Genomic DNA, 12,953 nt, shown 5'->3' with positions numbered 1-12,953 from the left:
AAATTGGAGGGCACCTAGACCCCCTCCCACGCTAATTATTTTCCAAAAGTCAACGAATCAAAATTCTGAGATAGCCATTTTATTCAGCGTAATCGAAAGACCTTAAAACTGTCTTTGGGGACGACTTACCCCCCCCCACAGTCCCCGTGGGAGGGGCTGCAAGTTCCAAACTTTGACCAGTGCTTACATATAGTAATGCTTATTGGGAAGTGTACAGACGTTTTCAGGGGGATTTTTTGGTTGGGGGGAGGGGTTGAAAAGAGGGGGATATGTTGGGGGAAAATTTCCATCGAGGAATTTGTCAAGGGGAAAGAAAATTTCCATGAAGGGAGCGCAGGATTTTCTAGCACTATTTTAAAAAAACAATGAAAAAATAAATACGAAAAGTTTTTTCAACTAGTAAGGAGCAGCGTTAAAACGTAAAACGAACAAAAATTATTATGCGTATGAGGGGCTTACCTCCTCCTAATACCTCGCTCTTTACGCTAAAGTATTTTTTGCAATTTCAACTATTTATTCTACGGATTTTGTGATTCAGGGGTCATTCTTAATGAATTGTGACAAAATCTAAGCTTTAGTGTAAAGAGCGTGATACTGACGAGGGGGCGAACCCCCTCATATATGTAATAAAAACATGAGAATACAAAAGTTCTTTACGTAAGATAATTTACAAGTTACGTAAATCTTGTACTAATAAAAAGATTTGTAAAAAATTAAAAGTTCTAGTTGCCTTTTTAATTAACCAAAAAATAGGAGGGCAACTAGGCTTCCTCCCCTGCTCTTTTTTTCTCAAAATCATTCGATCAAAATTATGAGAAAGCCATTTAGCCAAAAAGATAAATAAATATGCAAATTTCGTTTTAATAATTCCTCTGCGAAGAGCCAAAATCAAAACATGCATTGATTCAGAAAACGTTCAGAAATTAAATAAAAAAAAAACAAGTTTTTTCAACTGAAAGTAAGGAGCCACATTAAAACTTAAAACGAACAGAAATTACTTCGTATATGAAAGGGGCTGCTTCCTCATCAACGCCCCGCTCTTTACGCTAAAGTTTTTTACTGTTCTATACAGAAAAATTGAGAGAAAGAGCCAAACTTTAGCGTAAAGAGCGGGGCGTTGATGAGGAAGCAGCCCCTTTCATATACGAAGTAATATCTGTTCGTTTTAAGTTTTAATGTCGCTCCTTACTGTCAGTTAAAAAAACTTGTTTTTTTTATTTAATTAAAACAAAGAACGTAAGGACAATTATAGTGCAAACGACAATTGACTAGAAGGAAAAGGTGACGTAAACAATGAATATGATAGATAAGATAAGATTTTTATTACTGAAGAGTTTCGTATCACAAACCCAAGTGAGGCAAAGTCACACTTGAGTGTCAAAAAATTCTAAATAAAAAAGCAAAAATAAGTCTCGAATTTTCTGCAAAAAGTCAAAAAGGCTTTTAAAAACAGTTGTAAAAACAGTAAAAAAGTCAAAACAGTGAAAAACTTGCATAATCAAAGCAATAACTTAAATTAAAAAAAAACAGAGAATTAGTTTTAATATTTAGTCTTGCACTAAACATACAAAGTACAACTTAATTAAAAAGTAACTCAATTTTTATATTAAACAGTTGTAAGTTTAAAAAGAAAGGGGAATCTCATGTATTTATCATCCTTACTAGATATGGGACGAAAGTTCTTCTAACATCGTTCGATAGATAGTTTTATTGGGGTTAGAAGGGGGATTTTTGCTGAAGCAGAACGATAGAGGTCAGGTCAAGGGGGAGAGGGGTAATTAACTAGGCAAAAGATAATTTGTCCTAGGGTTACGGAGGGTGTTGTTGGCGAAACACAAGGAAATCTATGTTCTCCTCTCCTTGAGTGTGACCAAATGGGCTCTACGAGGTAGGGAGACATAAGTGGTTTTACCCTTATTGAAAATTGAAAACATAAATTTTCATTGATAATATAATTCTTAGGCACCCTTTTTTGGCCCAACCCGATTCTTTCTGACATTCCATTAGAGATACCAGGCTACCAAACAGCACAGGCATACTCTATGATTGGGTATACAAATGAATGGTAAATTCCCAGGCAATGAGATTCAGAACATTTAAATTTTTAAAGAAATTTAAGGAGGGGCAACATAGTATTTTCGAGTTTTAAAATTATCAGACACTTGCTGGTAACGAACTTTAAGTAAGAATCGAAATTGCTCAATAGTAACCGAAACTCTAAAAACGGAATTTTGATATCAATAAATATATCAAATGAATTGCTTTATTATGTTGATTTCAAATATACAAGATTCATTAAGCTTAAAGTTACCCATAAAAGCCTACAAGCCTGAGAAAATGGCTGTTGATGTCCTCGTTCTCTTTTCTTTGTAATTTTTTGTTTTATTTTGTCATGATTAGCCAGTGTGGTCTCAGAACTGATTTACAAAAAAAGGGAACCCTTGCTATGAAACAGTTAGCACTTAATGCCTAGTTAAGTTTAATCTGCTCCAATTTTTCTAAGATTAACGTGCCAGAATCATAAAATATTCAAATATTAAAAGGGTCATAAGGAAAAATTTTTGTAACTGCCATCTTTATTTTTAAGTTGAGGATAAAAATGGTCTTAGTATTTTAAGAAAAATTTTATTTTTATGAGTTTTATTTTTAGTCTCTTCATAAAAAACGGAAGAATCATTCTAGACATTACCAAGTTTTATGGCTGTAACATGCATGCAGCCCTTTTACAAACTTTCGTTTAAAATTTTTTTCGATCCTTGTCGCAAGTTTTCTAAACGCAAATGTATTTTTTTTTTCGATTTCATTTTGGCTTCTTCTCAAAACCCTTTGCCTCAGCTGCTTGTTTATGTCTAGTCTCGTTTAATGGTCCAGGCAGCTCATTTTCAGCCATTGTGAATTTACGTTTTAACTGGTTGTTTTTTTTTTTTTTTTTTGGTTTTATCACGTTTGATAGTTCAGGTGCTTGGACAAAAAATTTTCTTTTTCCAACAAATCATCATTTATAAAAACTACCGCTGCAACTATGATTTTGTTGTCATTAGAGTTCGTCCTTCACTACGATTTTTCAAAGATATTTACAAACACGGAGAATAGAAAAAAAAATGAAAGGAATCCGCCATAAAATGGATTGAAACGCGAAACTCAAAACCCTTGCACAAAAACTTCCATGGGAACCTTGTTTACCACTAAATAAGTCCAAAAGAAATCATTTGGGAACAAAAAACTTTCAAACAATCCAAATAACCCTTATAAATCTAAAACGATATTTAGACCAAACAAACAAATTTAAAACCCAACGTGCAAACATAAATCTCACAAGATTCTCTTAAAGTCTCTACGGCACGTACAGAATCCTAATTAAACGATTTGAATAATTTTAGATCTAAGAAATGAAAGAAAGTTAAGCTTACCGTTAGAAGTAACGGTTATCGGTTACCGTTACCGGTAGAAGTTAAGCGGTAGATGTATACTAACGAATGAATATACTAACGTTTGAATATACAAACAAACATAGACGAATAAACAAATATAAACGAATAAATAAAGCAAATAGATTTGAAAATTACTGTAAAGAAGACTAAGTCGCTTAGATTGGGAATAGATAGAGATCAAGAGGTGATGTTAAGTAACGAGAAGATCGATAAAGTGGATAGCTTCACTTATCTAGCTAGTATAATTTGTAAATATGGTGGATGCAGCAAAGATTTAAGCTTTAACACTTAAACTTTCTGTTAAAACCTTTTGTGCATGCACACAGATTGGTCTGCGTAGCGCAAGTACCAATGACCTAATTTTCTGCCTTTGGCTGAGAGTGTAATACCTGGCTAACGGTAAACTGTGACAAACAGATACTTAAATTAGCATATGCAAATTTGAAACACAAATAACAAATCTCAATCCTAAAAAGAAAACCTAAAAACACCAACTACAAAGTAAAGAGCTAAAAGTTATACAAACACTAACGTAACGCATAAAGACCTAAATGACTATCTATGTGAAAAAAAAAAATACATTGAATCATTGGATCTTGGAAAATTTTAGAATCGTTACTACAGAGAACTTCCATCCTCTTCATTCAAAGGAGAGTCTCTTGCTCCTGCGCTGAGGTAACTGTCATTTAAGAATGTTTTATCCTGTTCGACATTATTCCATATCTGGAAATGACCCACGCAGGTTATTTTTTTTTTATTGTATCCTCTATTGAAAACTTTTAACCGTAAGGTTAAAAAAAAATAATAGTTGCGATTCCTGATCTTATAAAAAATAGGAATGTTGTACATCTTGAAAAAAAACCTTATATGTTAATTCTCGGTGTTAAAAATATTAACGTTACACAAAAAACCTAAGCGAATATACTTTGTGTACTAACGCATGAGTATACTAACGTTTGAATATACTCACAAATATAAACGAATAAACAAATATACAAACCTAAGTGAATAGATTTGGGAATTACTGTTAAGAAAACTAAGTCACTTAGAATGGGAATAGATGAAGATCAAGATTTTATGTTAAGTAACGAGAAGATTGATTAAGTGAATAGCTTCACTTACCTAGGCAGTATTATTAGTAAATATGGTGGATGCAGTAAAAGTAGAATAGCCAAGGTCCAGGGGTATTTTTTACTGTTGAAAAGAGTGAAAGAGCAGGAAGATGAGCCTGCAAACCAAAATTAAATATTGGAAGCTACAGTGATGACAGTGGTCAAGCATGTTTAAGAAACAGGGGTGCTCTGAACGACAGCGAAGGAGTTGTTAGATGTTTTTCGAAGCAATTTTCTACCGATTTTTATTTCATTTCATTTCAAACAGCGATTGTATTTCAAACAGTAAGCTGGACAAAAGGTATGGTTCTACCTTGCTGCTTTGGGCTATAATGTGAGAAAAGTTGAGATGGCTAGGACAAATTCTGAAGACGAAGGATGATAGATTGCCAAAAATGATGATTTCATAAGCCATATTGGCATGTCATAATAAAGAATAAAAATTAGGGAAACGAAGATCAAGAAGGTTTTTTTAGGGCAACAAAACTTTTTAGGGATTTTTAGGGCAACAAAACTTTAGGGCAACAAAACGTTTTTTTAGGGCTGGACGAAGTACGACAAATATTTTGGAAGGACAACCACTTCGTTCCTTCAGCGCTGTAAGCTACGGGGAAACGCGTTCACATTTTCTGAACGAAATATGCCAACAAACCAACAAATGGTAAAAACGAACCACACGAAAAGCAGGCACAAAAAAACGAATGCAAACCCAAATTGGAAGAATAAAACCACAAAAACTAACAGCATTGAGAAAAATAATTACTTCAGAATTAATAGTATTAAAAAATTTCACAGCCAAAAAATCTAATATCAAAAGCACGTGGGAAGTCTCTTTCGGCACTGAAGGATTTGGGTTCAATGCGCTCTGTGGCAACGAGTCATCCTTTCCCTAACAACTTAAAGTAAACGGCATGTTGGTTGTAGGTACTTTATGGGTCCGTCCTTAGACCCCATTAAATATAGCCCACAAAAAGTCAAACCTCCTGACAAATGGGAATTTTTTATCGAGTGGCCAAAAACATGAGAATTGACGGTATTGCCCCTTCTTTCTATGCGTAACAGCCCTGCGTGAGAGACGTTTCTTTTGTTATGACGTGTCTTCTACAGACCTGTTCTCTAGACAGTGTCTTCTTAGACAGAGAGAAATATTTTATATTCTATACAATTTAGTTTTTGTTTTTTTATATAAAAAAAAACTTTAAAACGCATCAAAATTTGTTTATATTTATTTTTGTTACGTTTTTATAAGTCGGACAAACATTTCAGGGGGTAGGGTTTTAAATCCCCACCCCCTCCCCCTCCTTGGATACGTCCTTGTAAGAAAGTGAAATTTGTTTCTAAAGTGAATATTTTGGCTCTATATCCAAGGGCCGTCCTCAGCAAAACACATGTGAAATATAAAATATCGCTTACAATAAAATGCACAGTACTTATATTTACACCTTTGTCTATGATTAAATAAAAAAAAAACAAGTTTTTTCAACTGAAAGTAAGGAGCCACATTAAAACTTAAAACGAACAGAAATTACTTCGTATATGAAAGGGGCTGCTTCCTCATCAACGCCCCGCTCTTTAAGCTAAAATTTGACTCTTTCTATCAACTCTTCTTTTTAAAACAGTAAAAAACTTTAGCGTAAAGAGCGGGGCGTTGATGAGGAAGCAGCCCCTTTCATATACGAAGTAATTTCTGTTCGTTTTAAGTTTTAATGTGGCTCCTTACTTTCAGTTGAAAAAACTTGTTTTTTTATTTAATTTCTGAACGTTTTTGAATCAATGCATGTTTTGATTTTGGCTCTCCGCAGAGGAATTATTAAAACGAAATTTGCATATTTTTTTATCTTTTTGGCTAAATGGCTTTCTCATAATTTTGATCGAATGATTTTGAGAAAAAAAGAGCGGGGGAGGAAGGCTAGTTGCCCTCCAATTTTTTGGTTAATTAAAAAGGCAACTAGAACTTTTAATTTTTTACGAATCTTTTTATCAGTGAAGATATACGTAACTTATAAATTAGCTTACGTAAAGAATTTTTTATTCTCATGTTTTTATTACACATATGAGAGGGTTCGCCCCCTCATCAGTACCTCTCTCTTTACACTAAATCTTAAATTTTGTCCCAACTCGTTAAGAATGACCCCTGAATCTCAAAAACCGTAGAATAAATAGTTGACATTACTAAAAATACTTTAGCGTAAAGACCGAGGTATTAGGAGGAGGTGAGCCCCTCATTTGGGTAATAATTTTTGTTCGTTTTAAGTTTTAATGCTGCTCTTTACTTCCAGCTGAAAAAACTTCTTCATATTTATTTTTTCTTTGTTTTTTTTTTAAACAATGCTAGTAAATCCTGCCCTCCCTTCATGGAAATTTTCTTCCCCCATGACAAATTCCTCGATGGGAAGTTCCCCCAGTATATCCTCCTCTTCTCAACCCCTCCCCCCAACCAAAAAATCCTCCTGAAAACGCCTGTACACTTCCCAATAACCATTACTATATGTAAGCACTGGTCAAAGTTTGTAACTTATAGCCCCTCCCACGGGGACTGGGGTGGATTAAGTCGTCTCCAAAGACAGTTATAAGGTTTTCCGACTAGGATGAATAAAATGGCTATCTCAGAATTTTGATCCGTTGACTTTGGGAAAATAATTAGCGAGGGAGGGGGCCTAGGTGCCCTCCAATTTTTTTTGGTCACTTAAAAAGGGCGCTAGAACTTTTCATTTCCGTTAGAATGAGCCCTCTCGCAACATTCTAGGAAAACTGGGTCGATACGATCACCCCTGGGAAAAAAAAAACAAATAAACACGCATCCGTGATCTGCCTTCTGGCAAAAAATACAAAATTCCTCATTTTTGTAGATAGGTGCTTGTAAATTCTACAGTAGGGTTCTCTGATACGCTGAATCTGATGGTGTAATTTTCGTTAAGATTCTATGACTTTTAGGGGGTGTTTCCCCCTATTTTCTAAAATAACGCAAATTTTCTCAGGCTCGTAACTTTTGATGCGTAAGACTAAACTTGATGAAACTTATATATTTAAAATCAGCATTAAAATGCAATTCTTTTGATGTAGCTATTGGTATCAAAATTCCATTTTTTAGAGTTTTGGTTTCTATTGAGCCGGGTCGCTCCTTACTACAGTTCGTTACCACGAACTGTTTGATAATTTTTGCTTTTCCGTTACATGCAACTTCTTTAGGTAATGTAAGCCATGCTTTATGCTAGGAGAGAGGGCACAGCCTTTAATATCTAAGGAATAGCCGGATTCCTAAGTCACAAGCTCAGTTGTAGAATTTCCTCCGAGCAAGCCAATGATAGTGAGAAGAATATGACGAAAGAAATATCTAAATTCATCTCCGTAGGTTGTTAGGATAGATTGTGAATAATATTTCATTTTCGGTAGGATGTAACAAAAAAGCGCATATTTTTAAATCTCTGGGGGATACTTTAAGCAGGGGCGTAATTTGCTATGGGACACGAGAGGGGTAATTCCCCTCCCCCCCCCCAACCCCATTACGAACTCCCAGCTGATATTTAGTTTCTTCAAAATTTCGTTAAACCTGTGATATGTCTGCATAATTCAGGCATCCACAGAAACATATCAATTTTCTTCTGTATGTTATTGCCTTATGCTACTATGTAGCCCGTTTTTTTTAGATTTCACTGATATTTTCACTTGATTTGGAAAAATTGGCTTCAACTTTGCCCCCCTCCCCCCAGGAATTGGGTGAAATTATGCCACTGAACCGAAGAAGATGGCTCCTGTTCGCTCCAATTGCAAAATTCTTTGTACAGATCTGCTTATTTAATTTCTGTTTGTTTTCAATATCATATCCAAGGTTATCCTAAATGGAGTACGGGTAGGCTCACTCGCTCTCTGAGTCACTGCTCCGTGCGCAAAATGTTGCTTTTTAGACAAATTTTTGGAGAGCTAAAGGGGCTCAATTACCTATATTTGCTTCACACTTATTACGAACTACGTGAATATTTATTTATTCAAATTTATCTACCGAAAGTTGTTAGTAACTTTTATATAAATCTTTCGTTTTCTAGGGGGTAGGGATTGAAAGGGTATCTCCAATGTAGTTCTGAGCCAAGGATGCTACCAAAAGGTAAGGGCGATGGCCAACCTCGGGAAACAAGAAAAGTTTAAAAATGTAGTAAAAGACAAAAATAAGAAATATTCCCGTTTAAAACCTGGTAGTATCCCCCCTCTCCATTCAAATATTGTCACGACAGTCTTGCCCCTGGCGAAACCACTAATTTTTTTCTAGATCGTAAAGACGAATAGAATGGTTTGGACATAGGAGCTCGGATTCGACCAAGAAATACGGCAAAGGTTTTTGCAACGGACCACGAATGGTTTCAATACCGAATGATATCGAACAAAATAGTTTATTTCTAATTTAAGCCCTGCAAATTGAAAATCAACCTTAATGATCCGATTTTCATACACTTACTTTCTTTTACAGAACTATGTGGTTTTGTTCCACCTTGGAGTTCAGGCAAACTCGAAATTTGGATTTCGACAAATTTGGCGTTACTTTTGGGACAAGCCAAAAATATTTGGTTTTCTAAAGCCTGGGAGGAAACTTCCATATTACGAAACAGCAGAAGCACTGGAGAAGTATCCATCAATTTACTATTTACTATTGGCGAAGAGAAGATATATATAAGGCTATTTAGATGGCGTTTTGTAAAATCAATTAATGGAAGATGGCGTTTATATAGAGATATGAAACTTCCTATGCCGGAATGCCAAAACTAGTAAAATAGATGGCTCAAGCTTGTCTTGCTGTGACTAAGACTATAAAGCATGAACAGATGCCATTAGCTGTGTTTTGAAGAACGTTACGTATTCAAGACATTTGTTTTGCCCGAAACACCCCTTTAATATGTCAGCTTAACATTCTAGCCTAGAAAAATCGAAAACTTTCTGTGTTATAATGCTAACAGGAGGATAGTTGACCGGAGCGCAACTTACGCCTACAGAGATCAACAAGGATGACTAAAGTTTGTTAGTGAACTTCGAAATCTTTTGCATATTAAAGACAATTAATGCTGTGTAACTTAAATATTCTAGCCTGAATTACCACCTTATTTTCCAATCAAACGCAAGATGGCAGAAGGACTTCCTGGGCTCCACATCCTGTGACATGAAATCAATCAGCTCCGCATCTTATAAACGCCTAATTAAGACAATTGGAAACTACATATATCAAAGTGCTATTTAGAAAATATCTGACTTGAGCACCTTTTGCGCATGACAAGATTAATGAATATGGAAAAGAAAAACCGCTGGTTCTATTTTGAAAATCACCACAAACCTAGAATGTTTAAATAACCAGCTTAATATTTAAAGTTTGTAGCTTTTATTTAAAGTTGTTAAATTAAATATCTAAAATATGTAAAGTTTTTATTATTACCTCTGTGTTTTGCCATGAGATACCACATGGTAGGAAAATCGATTGAAATAGAAATCATTCGAGTTCCATGTCTCATTGTTTGTCTACGGTTTTACATCTAATTCTTATTTTTATAATAAATTACGTTTGGAGAGTTTTACTTGTCAACAATCTTATAAATTTATATTATTTAAATGTGAAAGTAGCTAAGAGTTACCCTAACGTCACAAAAGGAAGTGCATTAAAGGGTACCTTGTAAATTACCAATTAAACTTACATTTTTACAGAAATACAATTCAATTATCAGTAACTGTAATTTTTTTAAAGTAATTATACTCCAGTTAAGATAATTTTCAATTCAGTTGAAAAATATATTACAATTAAAGGAACCACAGCTCTTGCGCAGGTGCAATATACTTATATAAATTAGATTCATGCCTTGGTTTACCCTCTAATGTAAAAAGGGTCATAGTCAACAAAGAATTATTCCAACCAATTCTCAATTGTGAATTCCTGAATACTACTATTACTGCTAACAACTCATCGCAACACCAAGCCTCCCAAGGCCAGCACAGCTGTACACGCTGCTCCTCCATCTAAGTCTATTCAAAATCTCCCTCTTTATATACTTCCATGAAGTTCTCGTTTCCTTTAAATCTTTCCTTACGACATTTTCCAACCCCAAACGAGGATGACCTAGTTTTAATTTAGCCCTAGACGGTTAGCCAAAAAGAAAAATCTTTGGCAATCCGTCACCGGTCATCCACAGGACATGCCCTAGTCATCTCAACCTTTCTCTTATGATAGAGCTAGAAAGAGGGATGATACCCACTTTCCGTGCAATCTACTGTTTGAAATACGGTCAGTTTGTCGGGTACCCAAACAATCCGTAGGTAATTTCTCTGGAAACATCTAGCAAATTTTCATCTTTTATTCGAAGCGCCCATGCTTCAGAACCTCATTTGACCACTGCCATCACTGCAGCTTCCAATATTCTAATTTTGTTTTGCAAACTCATCTTCCTATTCCTCCAAACTTCCTTCTTAATCCCGGATTTTGCAGGTTTTGTCCTGATTTTTCTGTAGAATACCACGAAGTAACAAGGATGAAAAAAATATAAATGTTTGGGAAAGAAATATTCCTCGCGTTTTGCGGGGATCATGGCCAGATGATTACGAATGAAAGGTTTGAGTAAGGTACAATAAAGGTAAGGGCGAGTTTACTTGTTTTTCCGGCCCACGTTCAAGTGTTGTGGATTATGTGCTAATTAATATGCTATTTGCACCTGAATCAATTGATAGGGAAGTTTTAGATTTAGTCGAATCTGATCACAGAGCTGTTAAGCTTGGGGTTAAGATTTGGCAGTTTCAGGACAATGGCCCTCGAAACGGAAACTTACGTAATAAAAAGAATATTAGAAACAAAAAAAAGGGTTTGAGAATAAGAAGAAACCGGATATTGTTGATGATCTTAGAAAATAAATTTAAATTGTGTTGAAATACAAGAGGTAGCGCACACCCCAGAGGTGATAACTTATCCTATGAGGGAACATGATTATGATTTATTTGGCGAAGTGAATAATAAAGAGATTAAGTTGGTATTTAAGAGTTTAAAAGGGGGGTCTGTTGCAGGTGTTGTTTGTGTACCAATAACGTTATTTAGGAAATTTCTTTCAGTTTTTATGCCGATAATTGTTTTTCTTTAAAAAACGTGTTAACTTCAAGGCGATAGTCAAGTGATTTGAAGTGATCACTGTTTATACCGCTTTTTCAAAGAGAAGCCCGAAGGCACATGAGAATTATCGCTTAATAGGGCTTGCTAATACTAAGCTCTCTAATTGGTTAAATAAAAATAACATCATATATGAGGAACAAGGAGGTTTCAGAACAGGGTATGGGACGGGAGATGAAAGTATTTATTTTAAAGGCATTGATAGATAGATATGGAAAGGGAAAAGCGTGTCTTAATATAGGATTTCTGCACCTCCATAAAACATTCGACAGAGAGAGATTGAAAGCTACCCTGTTTATAAGTGGCGTCCCTGATTTATTTGTAAGGTTGATAGTGAGTATGTATATTTGCATGGGAGGAATCGTACAAGTTGGTAATAAGGCTTATAGGCCCTTTAATATTAAGCACAGAGTACAACAGGGCAGCACTTTTTCTCCTAAATTGTTTGACCATTTTTTAAATGATGTTGATTTTTTAGAAAATAGATGAGCTCCAAAAGTTAGCCTAGGGACCCAAAAACTATATTTTCTATTATTTGCAGACGATATTGCAGATTTGCATCATTATTTGATGATATCGCATCATTGATATTGATCATTATTGCAGATGATATCATTATTTGCAGACGATATTGCAGATTTGCATCAATATTTGATGATATTGCATCATTGATATTGGTCATTACTGTAGATGATATCATTATTTGCAGACGATATTGCAGATTTGCATCATCATTTGATGATATTGCATCATTGATATTGATCATTACTGTAGATGATATCATTATTTGCAGACGATATTGCAGATTTGCATCATCATTTGATGATATTGCATCATTGATATTGATCATTATTGCAGATGATATTATTATTTGCTGATGATATTGCTTTGGTGACTAGTACAATTCAAGATCTGCAGACGCTTTTGAATCTCATAGAGAAATCTATATATATAAAAATAAGTTGTCTGTGTGTGGATCTGTGGATCAGGTGACGTCATGTTTGTCCGCATATGACGTCTGAATTATTTCACACTAATACAAAAGAAGAAAAAAACTAAAAAAGGTAAAAACTACAAAAAAAACTAAAAAGAAAAAAAAACTAAAAAAGCTAAAAAACTAAAAAAAACTAAAAAAAGGTAAAAAATCTAATAACTAAAAAAAAAACTGAAAAAAATAAAAAAAGGCAAAAACTACAAAAAAAATAAAAACTAATAAAAAAACTAAAAAAGCTAAAAAACTAAAAAAACTAAAAAAAACTAAAAAAAGGTAAAAACTAAAAAAAA

The sequence above is a fragment of the Artemia franciscana genome, chromosome 10 (genome assembly GCF_032884065.1).
Source record: "Artemia franciscana chromosome 10, ASM3288406v1, whole genome shotgun sequence".
NCBI classification, from domain to species: Eukaryota; Metazoa; Arthropoda; class Branchiopoda; order Anostraca; family Artemiidae; genus Artemia; species Artemia franciscana.
The sequence above is the reverse complement of the archived record's forward strand: the minus strand, read 5'-3'. Positions refer to the sequence as shown.